Below are 23,244 nucleotides of genomic sequence, written 5' to 3'. Positions count from 1 at the left end.
CTGTGTATTAGATGAGAAAAATGTTGATCACAAGTGGGAGAAAATAGGAAATATTGTGGAAGCATAATACTTATCCCAGTGGCCTCATATTTGGCAATTCCTAATAACCAGAACTTAATGGTATAATCAAACAAGGATGACATACACCTGTCTTCCTGCTCTTAGATCTCTACCAGAGATGTCACACTCTTTTTCTTTCAAGACTTCTAATTTCTTCCTCTCCAGCACTGCTCATCCAACTTAAATCTGCTGTTGCTCCACTTCTAAACCTGTTCCATCTGAGGTCCCTCAGGTTGTCTCCAGTAGCTCACACTTAATATTTTTTTCTTCAACCCATTACACCAAACCTTATACTTTGGTAAACCCTCATAACTAAACTCTTAATGCTCCACCCCTAAAATTTTGAGCAACCCCTCTTTTTTCTGACTCCTGGATCACCCTCTGATTTGCTCCACCAAAAAAACCATCAAGCATAATTGGTGTATGATTGTTTCCTACACAATGAGCTACACATTTCACTCATCTTTTTTTTGTATAATTAAATAAATAAATTATCCCACTCTTTTTAGAATAATACTTTAAAAGAACTAGTTGGAGAAAAATAGTTGAAGTTACCACTAGGGTGACTGAAGGGTATAGTGAAAGCAAGAGGACATGAATCTGTTCTCTGCAGCATCATTAATGTTCTATTTCTTAATAGAAATAGTAATTACATAGTACGTTCCACTTGTAATAATTCATTGATCTATAGAGTTTTGATGCTGATCAAGTATGTGCATTGGTAAATAAGATCAAGTTAATTTCATAAAGGTGGTGGAGAAGAGTATAATGGAGAGACTAAAAAAATAGGGTAATAGAAATTACACTATTAAACAATTCAAAATAAAAGTAAGAAATTTTTAGCTAAATATTGTGTTCAATATTTTGAGAAAGGCAATTTTTATAGGTAGAAAGTAGAGGGAAAATACTAACAAAGGAGTACCATTTAAGCATATTAACAGTGAACATAGCATACAGAGTTTCAGTATTTCCAAATGTTGCATTGAGAACACAACTAAAATTTTAAAAGCTCTGGTAAATTTCACATGTAAAATTTTTATGTTATTTATATATTATATACATGTTAAATGTATGGTATGTCTAATGATGCCTCATTTAATGATGTGGATACATTATGAAAAATGCACCATAAGTTGATTCTGTTATTTTGCTAATGATGGAGGGTACTTACATAATTCTAAACGGTATAGGCCTCTATCAACCTAGGTTATAATTTAGCCATTAAAGTGCTATCCAAATGACAGTAGATGGCAGCACCTCCAGGAATGAATGAGGCCAGAACAAGTCAAGATAGGCAGGTTCTTGGGTACATTTTACTTTACTTTCTTTTAAGGTGATTAGAGTTGAGTACAGATAACAGCTTTTTTTAAAGGCAAGTTTTTCCAAAAGCGATGGAGTCTAGCCATGCAGTATGATATTTAAATTAACACTTTTATATAGGATAATATCAATATATTAATTATATGCATACATATTGTTAATTATTGGAAACCATATAATGGGCAATACTTTTTTTGTATTTAACTTTTCTGATCTATTTTCTAAAAAGGTAGAGTTCTCAACTGGGAAGTACCCCCTAATATCCAATACAAAAAATATGTTAGGCAAAGGTGTAGTTTTACTATACACTATATACAATTAAAAAAGACATACTTGAAATTTATTTTAATCACAAAACTGAATATATCAAGAGTACTATTATTATGTGACAAATATATAATTACTAATAAAGAAGATATATGTATTTAGAACTACATCCTCACAACTCCCTCTATTTTAAGGCTCTAGAACATCTTAATTCATAGTGGTTACATTCAACTTTGAGAATATGGCTCCTCTGACCTTGGTGAATTAAAGAGCCTGGACCTCTACATTCTATACAAGAGATGAGAGAAGACACTGTTTAATCAATGCTTTCCCACAAAACCAAACAGCAGAAGTGGCACTACCCTCAGAAAGAGAAGGAAGGCCAAACAGACAGGGTCCAAAAGATAATGATTTTATTTCTATCTGATGCTGAACACAGACTTATTCACATTTCAGATGTCAGACAGCATAAAAGAGAAGAGAGAGTTCCAAGAGTTGGATGTCTCATTTTGGTATATCTTTTCACAACCTTGACTCTAAAACTTAAATATATTAAAGACAAACATCTTATTTTGCAACTTAGCCTTTGACCTAAAGCCTAGGCTGTGATATTGTTTCCTCACTTGATATGAGGTACTGTGAGAGTTTTAGCATCAATCTGATGTATTCATGTCTGCATATGCTAATAGCACCTCAATAATGGTCCAGACTTAATTTAGAGAAAAAGAAAAACAGTACCAATAAGGCAACTGCTGTTTTCCACAGGATTTTCTCAAAGTATGTGACAGAATCCTGGATTCCAATTATAACTGATGGATGAGTCACTCTAGAGCTTATTAGACCATGATTGGTCTGCTTTATTAATTCATGCTGGTATTATCTGTTTTTTTTTTTAATTTTCTGATAGAAACAGCTGATGACCGCTTAACTTCAGAGGGTTAGCTGTCATCCTCACCAGAAGCACCTTAATTCTCTGCTTTGATAATTCCTCCTCTAATATGGGCTTGTTATTTTAGACACAACAGGATTTGAAAAGCAAAATCAAAAGAAATAAAGACTTTTTGAGTGTAGGTACCATACTATTCACTTACATCTTTACTGGTTCATATGAGCCATAATAAATTTAAAAAAAATGCCAAACACAGTGGTGCATGACCATAATCCAAGTGGTTTAGGAGACTGAGGCAGGAGGATTGTTAAAAAAAGTTTAAACTGAGCCTAAGTAATGTCAAGGAACTAAGAAACTCAGTAAGACCCTGAGTATAATAAAATACAAAATAGGGCTGGGGATGTGGCTAGATAGCCAAGTGATGCTTAGGTCAATCCCTAGTACTCCAAACTTCCACCAAAAAAAGAAACAAAGAAAGAAAGAAAGAAAGAAAAAGAAAGAAAGAAAGAAAGAAAGAAAGAAAGAAAGAAAGAAAGATTGATTAGATTAGATCTAAGGACTTGGAAACAGATTCTGCATTTTAACAGGTTAAGATAAAAAACAAAATACCTAGTTTATAAATACAAAAATAAAGAAATAATTGATTATATCATGCACTCTATATTATACTACCCTATTTTATATATGAAGCTTATATAATGATTTTAAGAAAAGAAATGTGTTCAAATATCCACAGCTATTAAGCAGAATAGGTAGAATTCAGAATAAATTATGCATGACTCCAAATCCCAAAGATTTCCACTAGACCACAAACTCCATGCAAATTCTCTTACTCTTTAAGGTTTTGGATAGAGACATACCAAAATGGCAGGATCTGTGTCCATATTATGTATATCACTGATGAAAATAATATACTCAAGAGAGTTCTTTTGAACACTGATGGAAATAATATACTCAAGAGTATTCTTCTGAATCTTCTAGAAAGGACTTGGAATAATTTTGAGTAATGGCTCATGTCTCAATTTAGAAAATCAATATTCAAAAATACATTTTTATGAAAATACTACAATGCATTCAAAAGGTGTTGATAAAATATTCTTTAAAAATTCTAGAAAGAGAATACTTCATCTGTGTCCCAAAAGTGCTAAAAATGAAAATTTGAAAACCTATAAAAGAGAGTGTAGAAGAACCCAGCACTTTTAAACAAGATACCAAAGAATGCACTAGAACTCTCTGAAGAGATTATTATCTGGGTCTTTCAATATAAGAACATGAAGCTACATGGAACTTGTGTCAATACAAAATGATTTTTAAATGACACAAATGGGAAGTACAATCCATTGATAGGATACCATCTTAAATTTAATTGCCATAATTATTGTAAATATCTAATGGAGAGAAATCCAAATATTAGTTTTAGTTTAAAAATGTATGAATTGTCAAGATCATTGTACTGTCATTTGTAACTAATAAAAAATTAATACAAATTAATGGAAATAAACTGATAACTTAAATAAAAATCAATTCTACAACACACCTGATGTAAGTAAAGCCACCCCTTTCACAAGAGTGGACCCTGGTATAGAGAAGAAAATTCAGTTTCAGCTATCAACTAAAGAGGCAACATTTATACTAAAGTTTTTGATTACTAACACTTCTGTTAATAAGTGAGAATGATTTCAAATAATACACGTGAACAATATTGCGTCTTTGTGAAATACTTAAACTAACCAAGAATCATGGCACAATCCTAAAATTCCAGTGGCCCAAGAGGCTGAGATAGGAAAACAATAAGTTCAAAGATAGTATCAGCAACTTAGTGAGGCTCTAAAAAACTTTGATAAATTCTATCTGTAAATAAAAATAAAAATGCATATGGATGTGGATCAGTTTTGCAGTGCCCTTGGTTTCAACCCCAGGTAGAAAAAAAAAAAGATTTTATTATGTTTTTTTGAAATATTGAGATTCAATTTTTCTTACTAGTTCTTCTTGTTTATGTCACCTAAAACTAAGTAAAACTTATCTATTGGTACATAGTGTGTCTTATTGACATTGACATATCCTATCACCTTGAGCATTATAATTATTTGAAAATTCAGGTAGTATATATATAAACAAAATTGGACAATACAACAATGAAAAAAAAAACTGAAAGTCTATAAGTAAACTCCACACTTCCAGTTAATTTAATTTTGACAAATTTGTCAGAAAAATTAAATGGAGAATAAGTAGTCTCTGCCTTAAGTAAGATTGATATAAATGCATATTTATGTTTCAAGTTATGTTATTAGATTTTAGATGAGATTATGTACAATATTTAACATGAAATGTATCTCACACTAGAATATGAGTTAAAACTATAAAACTTAAGAAGAAAACAATTACATATTTCTAAATCAGATTTAACTGTGAAGTCTTAGTTATGCTTCCAAAGAAAAATAAGAAATAATAAATTGGACTTGAAACAACTTCTGTACAAAAAATAAACTCAACGAGAAAGTGAAGACATAATTATGAAGTTTCCCTTTTTGTTTTCAAAGAACTATTTGTTCCAGTTTTTCACCTTGGCTAGAGGGCAGTCAATCCTCCTTATTAAGAAGCTGATTGAGCCCACAGCCTACATATATATATAATTTTTAGGTTCTCACACTCCAGTGCCAAAATGCACCCTTCATATTTACCCCACAGTAAGAGACTCAACCATTGAATGATGTTATACATCCCAGAGACACTCAAATTTTTCAAGCTGTTAAGTCAATGATAAGTCCTAAAATCTAGATGACTTCATAGCACTTGACACCTAGATGAATTCATAGCACTTGACATGTACAAATTTCTCACAGTTCTAATTTGTTTTTGTGAGACTGTTGAATAAACCACTATGTGTTTATTTTGGGCAGTATTCCTTTGTTCCTTTTGCCTGTCCAAATGCAACTATTTTACATTATGTAAACAAAAAATATTAACATTTACAAAAAATACCCTAAAATGGATCAATATGGAAAAGAAAAATAGGTCATTATGCAGAAAATTGAAAATCTCATTCCTCTTTGATACAAAAGTAAAATTACCCTGGTGATTTTTTGGTAAAATAAAGAATTACTAGATGAACAAGAATTTACCTCTGAAATATACCAAAAGTAATTAGAAATGTGTTGAGACTGTCATTCATATAGGAATATTTATTGCTGGACTATTCATAGCAACCAAAATGTCAAATCAATGCAAGGTAAATAGATAAATGGAAACATGTAAATCCTTACAGTAGATTATTACTCAGCAATATTATCTTTCTGTTACTAGGAATTAAACTCTGGACCTCACACATGCTAGGAAAGCACTCTACCTCTGAACTATTATCCCAGCCATGTTGAGCAAGTATGTTTCATGAGAGCACTAAAGGTTACAATGAATGTGTACATGGAAACCTTAAGCTAATTGAAAATAAGCAGAAAAACTGTAATGTATTTAACAATTAATATTATATGTAATTTTCTGAGCAAGTAAATTCAAGAAGCAAAAACACATATTAGACATTGCCAAGAGTTTGTGAAAAAGAAAAAAAAAACTGCTAGTGGGAACTAATTTCTTTTCATATAAAATAGTTCCTGAAACTAAATTTTGGGAATGGTATATATGTGAATATACTAAATGATAAAGAATTACACCCTGAAAATATTTATAAACTTAATTTTATGTTCACATGTGCTTTGCAGGAATTAATAGATAAATAATTTATGGAATGCATAAAGCAGTCAAAATTCCAGCCAGTAAAATAAAAAAAATAAAAATGTAACCAATTACTGTTCAAAAAAACACTGAGTTTTCATTATGAGATCCACTTACATATATGTGAATATACTGTGGTTTTAAAATTTTCATTTTTAGTTATAATTTGTACTAAGTATATAAGAAAACTATGTCTATACATCAACAACTATTGTAAAGCTGTCTAGGTTTTAATATTCTTATATTAATAAATATTCATTTTTTGTGAGTGTGTGTGTGCATGCACTGATGGAGATTATACCCAAGATCTTGCACAAGCATGGCAGATGTTTTGCTGTTTTGCCACAACCCATGTACAAATGTATGTTTTTAATCTTGGCTCTCTCTCACGCACATGCTCGCTTGCTCGCTCTCACTCTCTCTCTCTCTCTCTCTCTCTCTCTCTCTCTCTCTCTCTCTCCCCACAACCCATGTACAAATGTACATTTTTAATATTGGTTCTCTCTCTCTCTCTCTCTCTCTCTCTCTCTCTCTCTCTCGTTTCTTCTCTCTCTCCCTTTCTTTCTGTCTCTCTTTGTCTTTCACTCTCTGCCCCTCAATTTCTATCTTTCTCTCACTCTCTCTGTTTTGCATTTTTAGACACAGATTGCACCTTGGGGTCATTTACCACTGAACTACATCCCTAGTCCTTTTGATTATTTTTTACAGTGGCAGAGAGTTTTTCTAAGTGTATTAGGCTGGCCTCCAATCTATTATCCTTCTGCCTCAGCCCTCAGTCCTAGGATTACGGTCATGTCTTGCCATATCTGTCTATTTATCTCTTTTTGAAGGGATATCTAATGCCAATTTTTAACTTTGTATTATATATATTTCTTATTGCTAAAATGAACATACATTATGTTCTAATTAACATTCTGCTAATAATCTATAGATTGTTGTTTCTGTTTTATGAGTGAATAAATCTTTTACATGATTAACTACTATCTTCTCATACTTCACACATATGCTTTCTTGTATTGCCTATTTATTTTATATAGAATATAAACTTGATTTTCCTGCTGATTAGTGTTCTCAGTCTCACACACTCTTCAGTTCTCTGGGTTCCTCAGCCTCCTCACTCTTGCTTTTGCTCTAGTTCAGTGTCAGCAATCTTTTTATCTATGCTCGTGCATATGTCCTGGGTCTTATTCTAACATAGCAAGGCACAGGTCTGTGTTAAAACAAACAAAAATCATCTATATCTCATGGCAATATTTTCAGACAGAATAAACAGGGACAGTCAGACTTATGAAAAAGGAGTCACAAGGCATTTACTAAAAGACAAAATGAAACCTGAGAAATAAGATCCTGAGCATAAATTTTCCTGATGTTATTTACACATATATGAGTAATACACAATTTCTCATACATGTGTAAAAGTGGCAATTTTAGAAGCTGAGGCCAGAGGATTACAAATATAGAGCCAGCTAAGCAGGGTCATTCTATTTCCAATTATGCTCTCTTAAAATCTAATAACTGTAGTTGGGCAGTGGAACACTACTGTAATTACAGAAATGTTGAAGGTGGAGTCAGGAGGATTGAAAGTTGGAGTCCAACTTCAGCAACTTAGTGAGGTCCTATGCAACATAGAGAGACCATGTGTTAAAATTGAAAATACTCAGGCTGTGACTCATTGGTAAAGTGTCAATGGGGTCAATCAACAAAACCCCTAAAATAACTAATACCTGAAATTTACTAAAAAAAGAATTAATTATCTATTAGTTCTTTAAACTACAAAATCAGCACTTAGTTCTTAGGTGAAAAAAATCTGGACTACACGTTGTTTAGCCTCAATTTTAATTTCTACTTGAAATAGATAACTTAACATTGCAAATCAAAGGTACATGATATATATTGTAAATAACTGAAGAATTTTAATCCCTTGAGACCAGGAGATATACATTACTTTTAGTTCATTATCCAGATTCATGAACCCTAATTATTATAATGATATGGGTTTAATAATCAGTGTTATTAACAAATATTAATTTAGTAAGAAAATAAAAAAAAACAAATTTGAAGTATGTATCTTGCTACAGATACGTGGGGATATATATCTGTGGATGGACTTTTATTTTTTATTTATTTATGTATATGTGATGCTGAGAATTGAACCCAGTACCTCACACTTGCTCAGCAAGCACCGGGCATGATGGTGTACATCTATAATTTTAGTAAGTTGTGATGGTGAGGCTAACCAATAAGTACAAGACTCCTTGTAATGATGGTGAATTTCTGTAATACCAGTAGCTCAGAAGGCAAAAGCAGGTAATTCTCAAGGTTAAAGGCAATCTCAGAAATTTAAAAACAAAAAAAAAATTTGAAGTGACTCAGTGGTTAAGTTTCTCTGGGCTTCATTCCTGATACTAATGAAAGTACAAAACTAATTGGACAACTTAGGCAGACATAATTTTGTTCAATTGTGGAGCACTGCTAGATATGATCTCCAGTACAAAGAAGAACAAAAATAAGAATAAAATAAAGAGTCACACATTTACTTAACTCAATTCCAGAATAAAATTAAAAATTAACCAATTATTTAATTAATTAATTAATTAGTGCCTTAGTTAAGTTGGTGGGCTTACAGAATTCACAACAGAGCATTGCTCCTACATATTCAATAAGAGAAAAGCTGGATTAACTGAAATTGAATGATGGTTTTTCCTCAGCCCATAGGAGGGCTGATTTCAACTGGTGAACAACTAATGTGGCACTAAGTACATGCTAGACTAGAAGATACACATCCTGAAGGTTTTGGTTGCACTCTGAAAAAAAAAAGTTTAAATTAGTAGAATTAAACCAGGATTTTTGTACAAAGCCAAATGTATGTGTGTGTGTGGTGAATAAAAATGTTAAACACTAAAATCTGAAGACACTCTCTATTTTTTACATGTTTTTCTTTAAAAACCCCAAAATATGTGTCACATAATATAAAGAAGAGGTTCGTCTCGTCCGCGTCGCCGACGCGCCCGACCCGGACATCCCGGCACCATGCGGAGGGATCACTAGGCAATGCTGAGCTGACGTGGATCTGGGGCGAACAGTCTGGGCCTCTCAGAACACACACTGAGCCCGGATCGGCTGAATTCAAGCTCCCCTTCGCCTGCTTCCCGCAGACAAACAGCTGTGACTCAGCATTAATCCATCCGGCTGAAACAACTGGACAGCCCTTCTGATCCTACGGAGGTAAATGCCTACCAAGCCTTCATAAGTAGTGGCCACACATTTGAAACGGGGCTTGGGAGAGACAGTAAGGACCCACCCTTTGCAATGGTCACCCGGCAAAGGGAAACAAACTGTCGCCATTTGCAAGAGACACCACTATAGCAGAGAACTGACGTCATCAGACTGCGGCGGAGGAGATTACTTCATTGAAACCTGCGGGTACAGGTGTGTAATCCCCTAGCCTTCCCTCTCCACACATCGGAAAAACCTTAAGGGCCCCTCCCAGCTCTCCCGTGAGCCAGCCCGAGGGAATCAGAGGTGGCGCGGGACACGTGGCGCGGAACAACCGCTCCCACCAGGGCTGACAGCTGAGGTCTCTTGCACCAGCTACCGGGGCCGTGGCTACCGGAGGGCAAGTAAAATTCACTGAGGATTCTCAGCCCCAAGCTCTACAAACTTAGGGTCTGAGGGAATGGCAAACTGGGAGAGTGTGCCCAGTAGATCATGAAAACAGGGCTCCCGGGAGCAGCAGACCTGGTGTGTAGCCAGTATTGTGGTGAGCGGCACCCGTGAGAGGGGCCTGGCTAGAGGAAAAGTGGGAAGTGACTAGACTCAAGAGGAGGCCCTAGGTACTCAGGATTGGAGACTTGCCCAGTCTCGGAGGAGGAGCTGCTGCACAGTGATTGGTTCCCGTGTATTGACAGAAGAAACTTGGCCTGGTGGGCACAGCGCCACCTACTGGAAGAGAAGTTAATCAAACTCTAAGACTGCATTTATTAGTTTTTTTTTTCTTTTTTTCTTTTCTCTTTTTTTTTTGTTGATTTGGGTTTTTCTTTCATTTTCATTTTTCTTTCTTGTTGTTTTTTTTAAATTGTTTTTTAAATTTTTTTCTTCTAATTTTAATTTTTGTTTATTATTTAAAATTTTTTTTCCTTTTTTTATTTCCTATTTTTTTCTTCTTTTGTCTTTTCATTTCTTTTCAATTATCTTATCCCCCCTTCCTTGAATTCTACCTGCTTACTCTCATTCTCTTTAGTGACTTCTTCCCTTCCCTTCTAATACCTTTCCTCCCAAGCATCAAATAAACTTATAGGAGTAAACAGTAACTCAGCAGTCAAACAGAACAAGAAGTAACATGAGCAGCTTCAAAAAGCAAGGAGGAAAAGGAGTGCAAACAATGCAGGACAGCCTAAATATTCAGGAGGACCTAGAGTCATCAGAAAAATGGTCATATAAAGAACCCAAGGAACACCTTAGACAGATGGAATGGAACCTTAAAGTGGATACAAGACAGCAAATTCAAGCAGCAAAAGAACACATTGAGAATGAATTACATAAACAGATAAAAGAGAAGTTAAGCATCTTTATCAGGAGATAGAGACTATAAAAAATAATCAAACAATAATTCTAGAAATGAAGGAAACGATAAACCAAATTAAAAACTCAATTGAGAGTATCACTAACAGAGTGGAGCAAGTAGAAGCCAGAACGTCAGATAATGAAGACAAAATATATCATCTTGAAAAGAGTCTAGCCAACTCAGAAAGGCTGGTAAAAAATCACGAGAAAAACATCCAAGAGTTATGGGATAACATAAAAAAACCAAACTTACGAGTCATCGGGATAGAAGAAGGTACAGAGATTCAAACCAAGGGAATGAGTAACCTGCTGAATGAAATAATTACACAAAACTTTCCAGAAATAAAAAAGGAAACAGATATACAAATTGAATGCATACAGGACACCGAGCACACAAAATCACAGTAGACCAACGCCACGACACATTGTTATGAAGATATCCAATATATAGAACAAAGAGAAAATATTAAAAGCTACAAGAGAAAGGAGACAGATTACTTTCAGGGGTAAACCAATAAGGTTAACAACGGATTTTTCATCACAGACACTGAAAGCAAGAAGGTCATGGAACAATGTATTTCAAACACTGAAAGACAATGGATGCCAACCAAGAATTCTGTATCCAGCAAAATTAAGCTTCAGGTATGACAACAAAATAAAAATCTTTCATGATAAACAAAAGTTAAAAGAATTTGCAGCCAGAAAACCAGCATTGCAAAGCATTTTGAGCAAAACACTACAAGAAGAAGAAATGAAAAACAATAACCAAAACCATCAGTGGGAAGTGCCTCAGTAAAGACAGAGGGCGAGGGGAAAGATAATCATGGAGAAACAAACTAAATTTTTTTAAAAAAGGATAAACAATCAAACATGGATGGAAGTAAAAACCATATATCAATAGTAACTCTGAATGTTAATGGCTTAAACTCTCCAATAAAGCGGCATAGGCTGGTATCATGGATTAAAAAAACAAATTCAACAATATGCTGCCTCCAGGAGACACATCTGATTGGAAAAGACATACACAGGCTGAAGGTGAAAGGATGGGAAAAAATATACCACACACACGGTCCTCATAAGCAAGCAGGGGTGGCCATCCTCATATCGAATAAAATTGACTTCAAGACTAAGTTAATCAAAAGAGATAAAGAAGGTTTTATATACTGTTAAAAGGAACCATTCACCAACAAGACATAACAATTATCAATATTTATGCACCAAATAATGGTGCTGCAACATTCATAAAACAAATTCTCCTCAAGTTCAAGAATCAAATAGACCACAACACAATAATTATGGGTGACTTCAACACACCTCTCTCACCATTGGACAGATCCTCCAAACAAAAGTTGAATAAAGAAACTATAGAACTCAATATCACAATCAATAGCCTAGACTTAACTGACATATATAGAATATATCAACCATCATCAAATGGATATACTTTTTTCTCAGCAGCACATGGATCCTTCTCAAAAATAGACCATATATTATGCCATAGGGCAACCCTCAGTAAATATAAAGGGGTGGAGATAATACCATGCATTTTATCTGATCATAATGGAATGAAACTGGAAATCAATGATAAAAGAAGGAAGGAAAAATCGTACATCACATGGAAAATGAACAATATGTTACTGAATGATCAATGGGTTACAGAAGACATAAAGGAGGAAATCAAAAAATTCTTAGAGATAAATGAAAATACAGACACAACATATCGGAATCTATGGGACACAATGAAAGCAGTTTTAAGAGGAAAATTCATCGCCTGGTGGTCATTCCTCAAAAAAAGAAAAAAAACAACAAATAAATGAGCTCACACTTCATCTCAAAGCCCTAGAAAAGGAAGAGCAAAACAACAGCAAATGTAGCAGAAGGCAAGAAATATTTAAAATCAGAGCAGAAATCAATGAAATTGAAACAAAAGAAACTATTGAAAAAATTAACAAAACTAAAAGTTGGTTCTTCAAAAAAATAAATAAGATCGACAGACCTTTAGCCATGCTAACGAAGAGAAGAAGAGAGAGAACTCAAATTACTAACATACGGGATGAAAAAGGCAATATCACCACAGATGCTACAGAAATACAGAAGACAATTAGAAATTATTTTCAAAACCTATATTCTAATAAAATAGAAGATAGTGAAGACATCGATAAATTTCTTAAGTCATATGATTTGCCCAGACTGAGTCAGGAGGATACACACAATTTGAAGAGACCAATATCAATGGATGAAATTGAAGAAGCCATCAAAAGACTACCAACCAAGAAAAGCCCAGGACCGGATGGGTATACAGCGGAGTTTTACAAAACCTTTAAAGAACAATTAATACCAATACTTTTCAAGTTATTTCAGGAAATAGAAAAAGAAGGAGCTCTTCCAAATTCATTCTATGAGGCCAACATCACCCTGATTCCGAAACCAGACAAAGACACCTCAAAGAAAGAAAACTACAGACCAATCTCTCTAATGAACCTAGATGCAAAAATCCTCAATAAAATTCTGGCGAATCGAATACAAAAACACATCAAAAATTGTGCACCATGATCAAGTTGGATTCATCCCTGGGATGCAAGGATGGTTCAACATACGGAAATCAATAAATGTTATTCACCACATCAATAGACTTAAAGATAAGAACCATTTGATCATCTCGATAGATGCAGAGAAAGCATTTGACAAAGTACAGCATCCCTTTATGTTCAAAACATTAGAAGAACTAGGGATAACAGGAACTTAACTTGACATTGTAAAAGCTATCTATGCTAAGCCTCAGGCTAGCATCATTCTGAATGGACAAAAGTTGAAGGCATTCTGTCTAAAATCCGGAACAAGACAGGGATACCCTCTATCACCACTTCTATTCAATATAGTTCTCGAAGCACTGGCCAGAGCAATTAGACAGACGAAAGAAATTAAAGGCATAAAAATTGGAAAAGAAGAACTTAAATTATCACTATTTGCAGATGACATGATTCTATACCTAGAAGACCCAAAAGGGTCTACAAAGATAAATGAATTCAGCAAAGTTGCAGGATATAAAATCAACACACATAAATCAAAGGCATTTCTGTATATCAGCAACAAAACTTCTGAAACGGAAATGAGGAAAAACACTCCATTCACAATATCCTCAAAAAAAAAAAAAAAATACTTGGGAATCAACCTAACAAAAGAGGTGAAAGATTTATACACTGAAAACTACAGAACCCTAAAGAGAGAAGTAGAAGAAGATCTTAGAAGATGGAAAAATATACCCTGTTCATGGATAGGCAGAACTAACATCATCAAAATGGCGATATTACCAAAAGTTCTCTATAGGTTTAATGTAATGCCAATCAAAATCCCAACGGCATTTCTTGTAGAAATAGATAAAGCAATCATGAAATTCATATGGAAAAATAAAAGACCCAGAATAGCAAAAGCAATTCTAAGCAGGAAGTGTGAATCAGGCGGTATAGCGATACCAGATTTCAAAGTATATTACAGAACAATAGTGACAAAAACAGCATGGTACTGGTACCAAAACAGGCGGGTCGACCAATGGTATAGAATAGAGGACACAGAGACTAATCCACAAAGTTACAACTATCTTATATTTGATAAAGGGGCTAAAAGCATGCAATGGAGGAAGGATAGCATCTTCAACAAATGGTGTTGGGAAAACTGGAAATCCATATGCAACAAAATGAAACTGAATCCCTTTCTCTTGCCATGCACAAAAGTTAACTCAAAATGGATCAAGGAGCTTGATATCAAATCAGAGACTCTACGTCCGATAGAAGAAAGAGTTGGCTCCGATCTACATATTGTGGGGTCGGGCTCCAAATTCCTTAATAGGACACCCATAGCACAAGAGTTAATAACAAGAATCAACAAATGGGACTTAATTAAACTTAAAAGTTTTTTCTCAGCAAGAGAAACAATAAGAGAGGTAAATAGGGAGCCTACATCCTGGGAACAAATTTTTACTCCTCACACTTCAGATAGAGCCCTAATATCCAGAGTATACAAAGAACTCAAAAAATTAGACAATAAGATAACAAATAACCCAATCAACAATTGGGCTAAGGACCTGAACAGACACTTCTCAGAGGAGGATATACAATCAATCAACAAGTACATGAAAAAATGCTCACCATCTCTAGCAGTCAGAGAAATGCAAATCAAAACCACCCTAAGATACCATCTCACTCCAGTAAGATTGGCAGCCACTATGAAATCAAACAACAAGTGCTGGCGAGGATGTGGAGAAAAGGGTACACTTGTACATTGCTGGTGGGACTGCAAATTGGTGCAGCCAATTTGGAAAGCAGTTTGGAGATTCCTGGGAAAGCTGGGAATGGAACCACCATTTGACCCTGCTATTGCCCTTCTCGGACTATTCCCTGAAGACCTTAAAAGAGCATGCTACAAGGATACTGCCACATCGATGTTCATAGCAGCACAATTCACAATAGCTAGACTGTGGAACCAACCCAGATGCCCTTCAATAGATGAATGGATAAAAAAAATGTGGCATCTATACACAATGGAGTACTATGCAACAATAAAAAATGACAAAATCATAGAATTTGCAGGGAAATGGATGGCACTAGAGCAGATTATGCTTAGTGAAGCTAGCCAATCCCTAAAAAACAAATACCAAATGTCTTCTTTGATATAATGAGAGCAACTATGAACAGAGCAGGGAGGAAGAGTAGGAAGAAAAGAGTAACATTAAACCGAGACATGAGGTGGGAGGGAAAGGGAGAGAAAAGGGAAATTGCATGGAAATGAAGGGAGACCCTCATTGCTATACAAAATTACATATAAGAGGTTGTGAGGGGAATGGAAAAATAAACAAGGAGAGAAATGAATTACAGTTGATGGGGTAGAGAGAGAAGATGGGAGGGGACGGGAGGGGGGATAGTAGGGGATAGGAAAGGTAGCAGAATACAACAATTACTAATAGGGCATTATGTAAAATTGTGGATGTGTAACCGACGTGATTCTGCAATGTGCATTTGGGGTAAAATTGGGGGTTCATAACCCACTTCAATCTAATGTATGAAATATGATATGTCAAGAGCTTTGTAATGTTGTGAACAACCAATAAAAATAAATATATATATATACATATATATATATATATATATATATATATATATATATATATATATATATATATATAAAGAAGAATACGTAGAATGCCTCCCACATAGTATGAGGGTTTTTTTTTTTTTTAATTTTTGAGGTACTAGAGACATATATTCTAAATATACAGTTCTATATGTTGCTTTAATATCCATTAAGAAAGTAGAAAATGTGTATTTCTATTGTTTTTATACTTTTGTTTGTACCTTTACTTGTCTATTTTCTTGAGCTACATTTCTGGACCAGCAATTATAAATACTTAGAATTTTTTTTCCTGTTCATTAGTTCTGCTGGGCTAAAAGTTCATGTATATCATCATGCTTTCATGGTAAAGGTCTCTCAAAAGATCATATTTTAATAAATGTACACTGAGTAAATTATGAGCTGTTTCTAATGAACACACTGTGGTAACATATTAATTACTAAAACAATTCACAATCACCTGTGAAGTAGTCACACTACTATGCTCTTTATAGGCTTATCAGATGTGATTATAACCTGAATAAATACAATTAAATGTTTGTATTTCGAATAAATCTAAATTTTTTCATTGGCCTACTCATCATAAAATGACAAATTTGAGTACAAACACTAAAAAGTGTGTCTGAAACTAGCTACATTGGGGGTCATATAAGATCGAGGAAATACGAGCTTATTTATTTTTAGTTACAACATAATTACAAAAATATTAAATGCTGTAAAAACATTAAATTTTTGTAGTTACAACATAGCTACAAATATATTAAATGATACATCATGTTAGTGTCAATAACATGATATATCATATATTTAATTTAGTAAGTACAACAGAAAAATTATAGAGATACATTACCCCCCAAAAAAAATTACTACCACAATAATAGTTATATAATGAATGGAAATATATTTTTGTCAGTGCAATATAGTTGTATTTGCAAGTTTTAAATGACGTCAAATTAAAACATGCAAGATTTAGCTGGGTAAGGTGGATTAAGCCTATAATCCTAGTAGCTCTGGAGACTGAGGATCAAGGATTTCAACTTCAAAGCTATCCTAAGCAACAAGGCACTAAGCAAATCTGTGAGGCCCTGACACTGAATCAAATAAAAAATAGATCTGGGTATGAGGCTCAGTACTCCAGTAGCACTGAGTTTAGTTTCTAGTTATCCCACCACCAGTCAGATACTTTGGTGGGAAACTTTGAAGAAACCAATATCAATGAGGTAGAAAAGTACAGAATGGGACCATAAAATTGATCAAACTACATTTACTTGATGAAACAAATGATAGGAAACTGGCCAACAAATTGACCAAGTTTAAATTGAGTAGGTTAAATAGCTGAAAATGTAACAGCCAATCTCCAAAATATAAAACAAAAATGATCAGAATATATATAACAGTAGAAAACCTCCTTTTGTGAAAATCAGTTTTTTTAGTTCCAAATAATAAAATGTAGCCCTATTTGGCTCATAAGAAAACAATAGTTAAGACAGAAGTTATCAGAAGTAACTAAAAGCAAAGAGAACATGTGAGTGTCTAACATGAAGAGAATAGTTTATCAAAGAACACCAATAAGTTACATCACAAAGAAACTGGTATTTCTCTCTCTCTCTCTCTCTCTCTCTCTCTCTCTCTCTCTCTCTCTCTCTCTCTCTCTCTCATGCTAAGGATTTAACCTAGGAATTGTGCATGCAAGGCAAGCACTCTGCCAACTGAATTATATCCCCAGCCCTGGAAACTGGTACTGAAAAATTAATCATAAATACACTTACATATTATTCAGAAATTTAAAGCTGCTTCATCAACCTGTTTCTGATACTCTTAAAAGGCAGGGAAGTTTCAATAATGTTTTATAGCAACTTTGCTCAATGTTCTCTTAATTCTTACTTAATGCTGATCACATTATCATGATGGAAATTTGAATACATATATTTAATATGCAGTAATTTCTGATTTTTAATATGGCTAAAAAAATAATTAAGTCACTTATTAAAATGAAATAACCAAAAATTATTTCTTACAATTATGGATTACTTAAATACAAGACTTTCACAGTGTGAGTGATGGTAAATATATAAATTTTTATCAAAATGATGAAATAGCCATACTTCTTATAAAAGTCTAAGAGAAAATTATTCCTTGCATTTTCTCAAATCTCATAGCTTCTAGTGTTCTTTAGCTTCTGACCACAAATGCTTCTCTTCTGAGTTAGTGGAGTACTCAAAACACAAAAGATAGATAAGCCTTCTCACAGGGAAGATGATAGTAACATAGCAGGGAAATACCCTCAATTACCACAGGGTATGAGAACCATATTATATGATATGGAAGACCCTCCAATAGACTGACTATTCCAAACATTGCTTACAAAGATAGAGAAAAGTCAGTTACAACTATGCCAATGTACATATGCATATAAAAATATTGATGAAAATATAAAATTAATAAATATACTTTTTGAAAAAAGTGTTAAGGTTCTTCAAATGCTCAAGATAAAAATGATACATAATTCACTAATAATAATTTTGGGTAGCACAGCAAGGCTGCACATGCCTATGCTCCCAGTGGCTCAAAAGGATAAGAAAGGAGAATCTCAAGTTCAAAACCAGTCTCAGCAATTTGGCAAAATCTTAACCAAATGAGTGAGATGCTGTCTCAAAAAAGGGGTACAGGTTGGTGTATAGCACAGTGACAAAATGCCCATGAGTTAATCTACAGTGGTCAATATATACAAATAATAATAATAAATCTAGGTAAAAAATGACATATAATCCAGTAATAATATTTCCGGGCATACATCTAAATGAATTGGAAAACTTTTCTCAAAGAAATAACTGCAATTTCATTTTCATTGTAACTTTATTCATAGTATCTAATACAAAAAAACAAAATATGAAATGCCAGCCAGAAATGGTAGGAAATGCCTGTAATCCCAGGAGCTTGGGAGTTTGAGGCAGAGGATGAAGAGTTCAAAGCAGCCTCAGCAATGGAAAGGCATTAAGCAACTCTTTCCAAAGTAAATGTAATAGGGCTGGGAATGAGGCAAAGTGGTGGAGTGCCTCTGAGTTTAATTCCTGGTATGCACCCCCAAAACAAACTTCCTTTTAAATGAAAGGAACATCAGAAGATTCCTTCCAGCTTCACAGCATCCAACTACTCCCCTTAGATGCTACACACTTATAGTTCAAACTGATCTCTAGAAGTCAAGACTTCTAAATAGGATAAGAGACATTGGTATCTGTGGACACTTTATTTCAGACTGTTTTAAAACTAAGGACTGGGCAAATATGGGATGTTGGAATGAGAATATAACACAAAGTTCTTCAAAGGGAAATCTTAACTCAGACATTGTGATATCTGAAACCACAGTTGAAGATAAAATTAGATTCTTTGCTTCACTGATTTCTGGGTTATTAATTTATTCCAAACAGATATTGAAAAAGTATTAAGGCTACTGGTTAATGTCTATGTAAAACAGGTTATTAAAAATGTACCAGGTTAGGGCTGGGGTTTTGGGTCAGTGGCAGAGGACTTGCCTAGCATGTGTGAGGCACTGGGATCAATCCTCAGATCCACATATCAATAAGTAAAATAAAAATCCATTGACAACTAATTTTTTTCTTTAAAAATGTACCAAGTTACTCACATGGCTTTTGATGTTCAGATTCACTATGTACTCTAGCCCTTGTTATTAAACTTCTTTGTAGTTTAAATCAACTCCAGCCCCATCTTTATTTTCCTCCACACTAGGACAAAAATGTTTGCTGGAAATGTTTGGAATGCTTCTACAGGTCATTTTAATAAAGTGGTTTTACATATGGGGGGGAAACCTCAAGTAAGTTCCCATTTAAAAAAAAGTCTTTAATTAGGACAGTGAGGATGGCCTCAGCCCTGAGCTTAAACAACTCCATTTTAAAAACTCCGATTTGAAACCTGCAGTCTCACCAGTCACACCCACAGAGTACTCCAGTATGGCCTAAAAACAAAGTTAATTCCTCTCAACTTGATAAACAGAGTGAAATATCTGGCAGGATAAACTTGCCTGATAAGAGGGAAAGACAAGAATATCAGGGTGGAGACCACAGATCAGAAGTTTCTGACTCCAGGGTAAATGATGACATGGAGAAATCCCATGATAGCTAATAAAAATTGCTAATAAGAATTGCAATAGAGGTTAAAAGCCCCCAAATTTAGTATAAATAATAGAGCTAATGAACAGGGATTTAGCCAGCTGAAACAAGGATACACTCAAGCTGAAAAGCCTGATGAGGACCTGACATCCCATCTCTTGTCATTGTTCTTCTGATCCTCTGCATGATTTTCTCATCTCTCAAACTCTATCACTTCAACCTGGAATTTGTTGAAAGCCACAACTTCTCCATAGGTCCTCTCCTCAACCTGTTGTCACTCCAAGCCAGGAGAAACCTGCCTTGGTTCTGGACCTGGTGACCATGGTCTGAGGGAGTGTGCATCTGCTGGACTAAAAGCCTAAGGTTTAAGACTTTTGATCTGACATTTAAACTTAGCACACAGAGGGAATGTCTGTCAATAGCCTGTCATGATTAAGTGAGTTTTTCAGTGTTTAGAATTAATCTAGGATTGTTAGCAGTAAATTAATCAACCTATTTTATTTGCTGTGAATGTATTAAGTCTATTGCAGTGCCTAGCATTCAGGATTGTTAGTTTTTTGAGAAAGAACCTATAGAATATAATTGTATTGAGCAATTTGAGTGAATAAAGCATTGAAAGGGGGGAAGCATGTGGACACATTTTATTTCTTTCCTTGACTGCATATGTCACAATTTTGCCCCCTGGTGACTGGGACACATTGACTATAGTATTTTATTTAGAAAAAAAAATCATTATTTTTAATGTCATCTAATTTTTCCCTGCTTTTTCTTATGTGAAAGACACCCAAGGATAAAGCAAAATCTTTTAAAACTGCCCTCCTTAATTTTGCTCATTAACATATCTATCCATTAGCCTCCAGGTGTGGTTAAATAATCTATTTTATTTTATTTTTTTCTCAATCAAGGTGAGCAAGGAACCATGCCTTTGAGAATGTGAAGAGAGCTGGAAATTTGGGATTTAATCTCAGACCTATAAATAGCTAAACTATCAGATAGCCATTCTGGATTTGAGATACTTCTTAGTCTGCATTTAGAAAGCACAGGAGGCATGAGGATGATGAGTTCAACACCAGCTTGAGCAACTTAGTGAGGTTCTAAGAAACTCAGTGAGACCCTGTCTCTACATAAAAATATAAAAAGAGGTTGAGAATGTGGGTCAGTACATAAACACCCCTGGGAATAATTCCTGGTCTAAAATAAACAAACATATAAACAACAACAATAAACACTTAGGAAAAACAAGAACAGAGGTCCCTAAATACACCACAGCTTTTCTCACACAGGAACATAACTAATGAAGTTGGGGTCCTCTTCTGATGATTATCCCAGACTTCACCATACAATCTGGGGATATACTGAGATAATGGCACACAGATGCCCACATAGGAATTCAGGAAGGCCCTGAAAACACCATACAATTATGGAACAAAAACTTGAGGTCTCAAATACTGATCTAAGCTCCACTAGACTAGTCAGAGAAAACTGAAGGCTGAGCTGCCAAGGAGAGACCCTCTAGCCACCAGACTCTGGTGACAATTATAAGGAGTTTCCAGCCACCATTGCCAATCCCACTGTCTTCAAACAGCCTCCCTACCCAGTCTCAAAATAAGAATACACACTTACCATTTTCTGGCTTTCAGGATACTTAGTGTTCCCCATATATATTTTAATTTTCAGCTCCAGTGTAGCACAGCAACCTGGAAGCAGAAAAATGGATTCAATGAATGGCAGGCTCCAAAAACAAAAGGAATACAAGACTGTGGAAGTCCACCCCCTCATCCCTGACTGTGTCTTGTTTGGACAGTTCTCACCCAAGAGACAGATTGGAAAGGGCTTCAGGAACTTCCTCCAAAATTGAGTGGGGTAGAGATAACCACTGGTTATTGGTGACAAGTCTTAGTTTTCCACATGTTGAAGTTTGAACATTAGAGAAGCATGCTGAAGCAAGCATGCGAAGCAGGGTTTATTTAGAAAAGGGTAACATAGACTTCTCCCACAAGGAAGAAGGGGGACATAGCTGGTATCAGGGTATCCCAAGAAGCAAGGGCACATTTACAATCTTATAGTTCCCTGTAGGGAGGGGAAATTCCTGGGACAGGTTACCATGGCAACAGGTTGGAGCAGGGGCAGGTTCTTCATAATATCCCTCAGGGGACAGTCTCCAACTTAGATTCACTCAAAATTGGCTTCCTGGATTCAACCTGACTAGATTCACCTATCTACACTGACTGCCTGTCTAATTCAGTAGGCCTACTGTTTGAGTGACAGTAAATTGTATCCTGATCAGAATAAAATAAGTACACAAAGACAGGTTTTTGTCTGCTCTGTTTTTGTTGATCAAACACTGGGGATCTACCACATGCAGGGGTGCATGCCTGTAATCCCAGCAACTGTAGAGGCTGAGGCAGGAGGATAGTGAGTTCAATGCCAGCCTCATCAATGGCAAGGCACTAAGAACCTCACTGAGATGATATGTTTAAATAAAATAGAAATAGGGCTGTGAATGTGGTCTCAGTGTTCATGTGCCCCTGAGTTCAATTGTCAGTAGGAAAAAAAAAAAAAACACTAGAGATCAGACCCATGGGTATTATTCACTACAGAGCCCAATGACCACAGACTAATGGATTGATGGATTGATAGAAACATAGATAGAGTCCTGGGGAAGGGCCTCAAATTCTCCTGTGATGGCTTTTCAAGTAATTAATATTATAATATTACTGGAATTCTCCAAAGCCTTGGAAATTATTATTATTATTATTATTATTATTATTATTATTATTATTATTATTATTTGCTGTGAATTGCATTAAGTGCGTCAGGATAAAATTATTTCATGGCAGAGTTTCCTCCCAATATTTAGATCTAGCCCAGACAGAAGTGCATTTATATAAAAATTAAATATCAGAATTACTTCAAAATTTTATTTAATATTTCTGTTCTCTGGCCTTATGAGAAAAGAGCTTGAGACTTCAACTCATAAGTAATTCCCTGAAGCAGCATTGTCTCTACTCCCCTACAAAAAATGGGGCAAAAATATAATTTTAAAGTTTCTAGTTTAATAAAATAAACAAGAGGTGAATGGTGCCAGGTCTCTAGATCTCTCAGTATTCCAGAACCTAGAGCATAAGGAATCAAAACATAAATTATTTGCAGTTTTGCCTTGAG

The sequence above is a fragment of the Spermophilus citellus genome (genome assembly GCF_964194105.1).
Source record: "Spermophilus citellus genome assembly, contig: SCAFFOLD_36, whole genome shotgun sequence".
Lineage (NCBI taxonomy): Eukaryota > Metazoa > Chordata > Mammalia > Rodentia > Sciuridae > Spermophilus > Spermophilus citellus.
The sequence above is the reverse complement of the archived record's forward strand: the minus strand, read 5'-3'. Positions refer to the sequence as shown.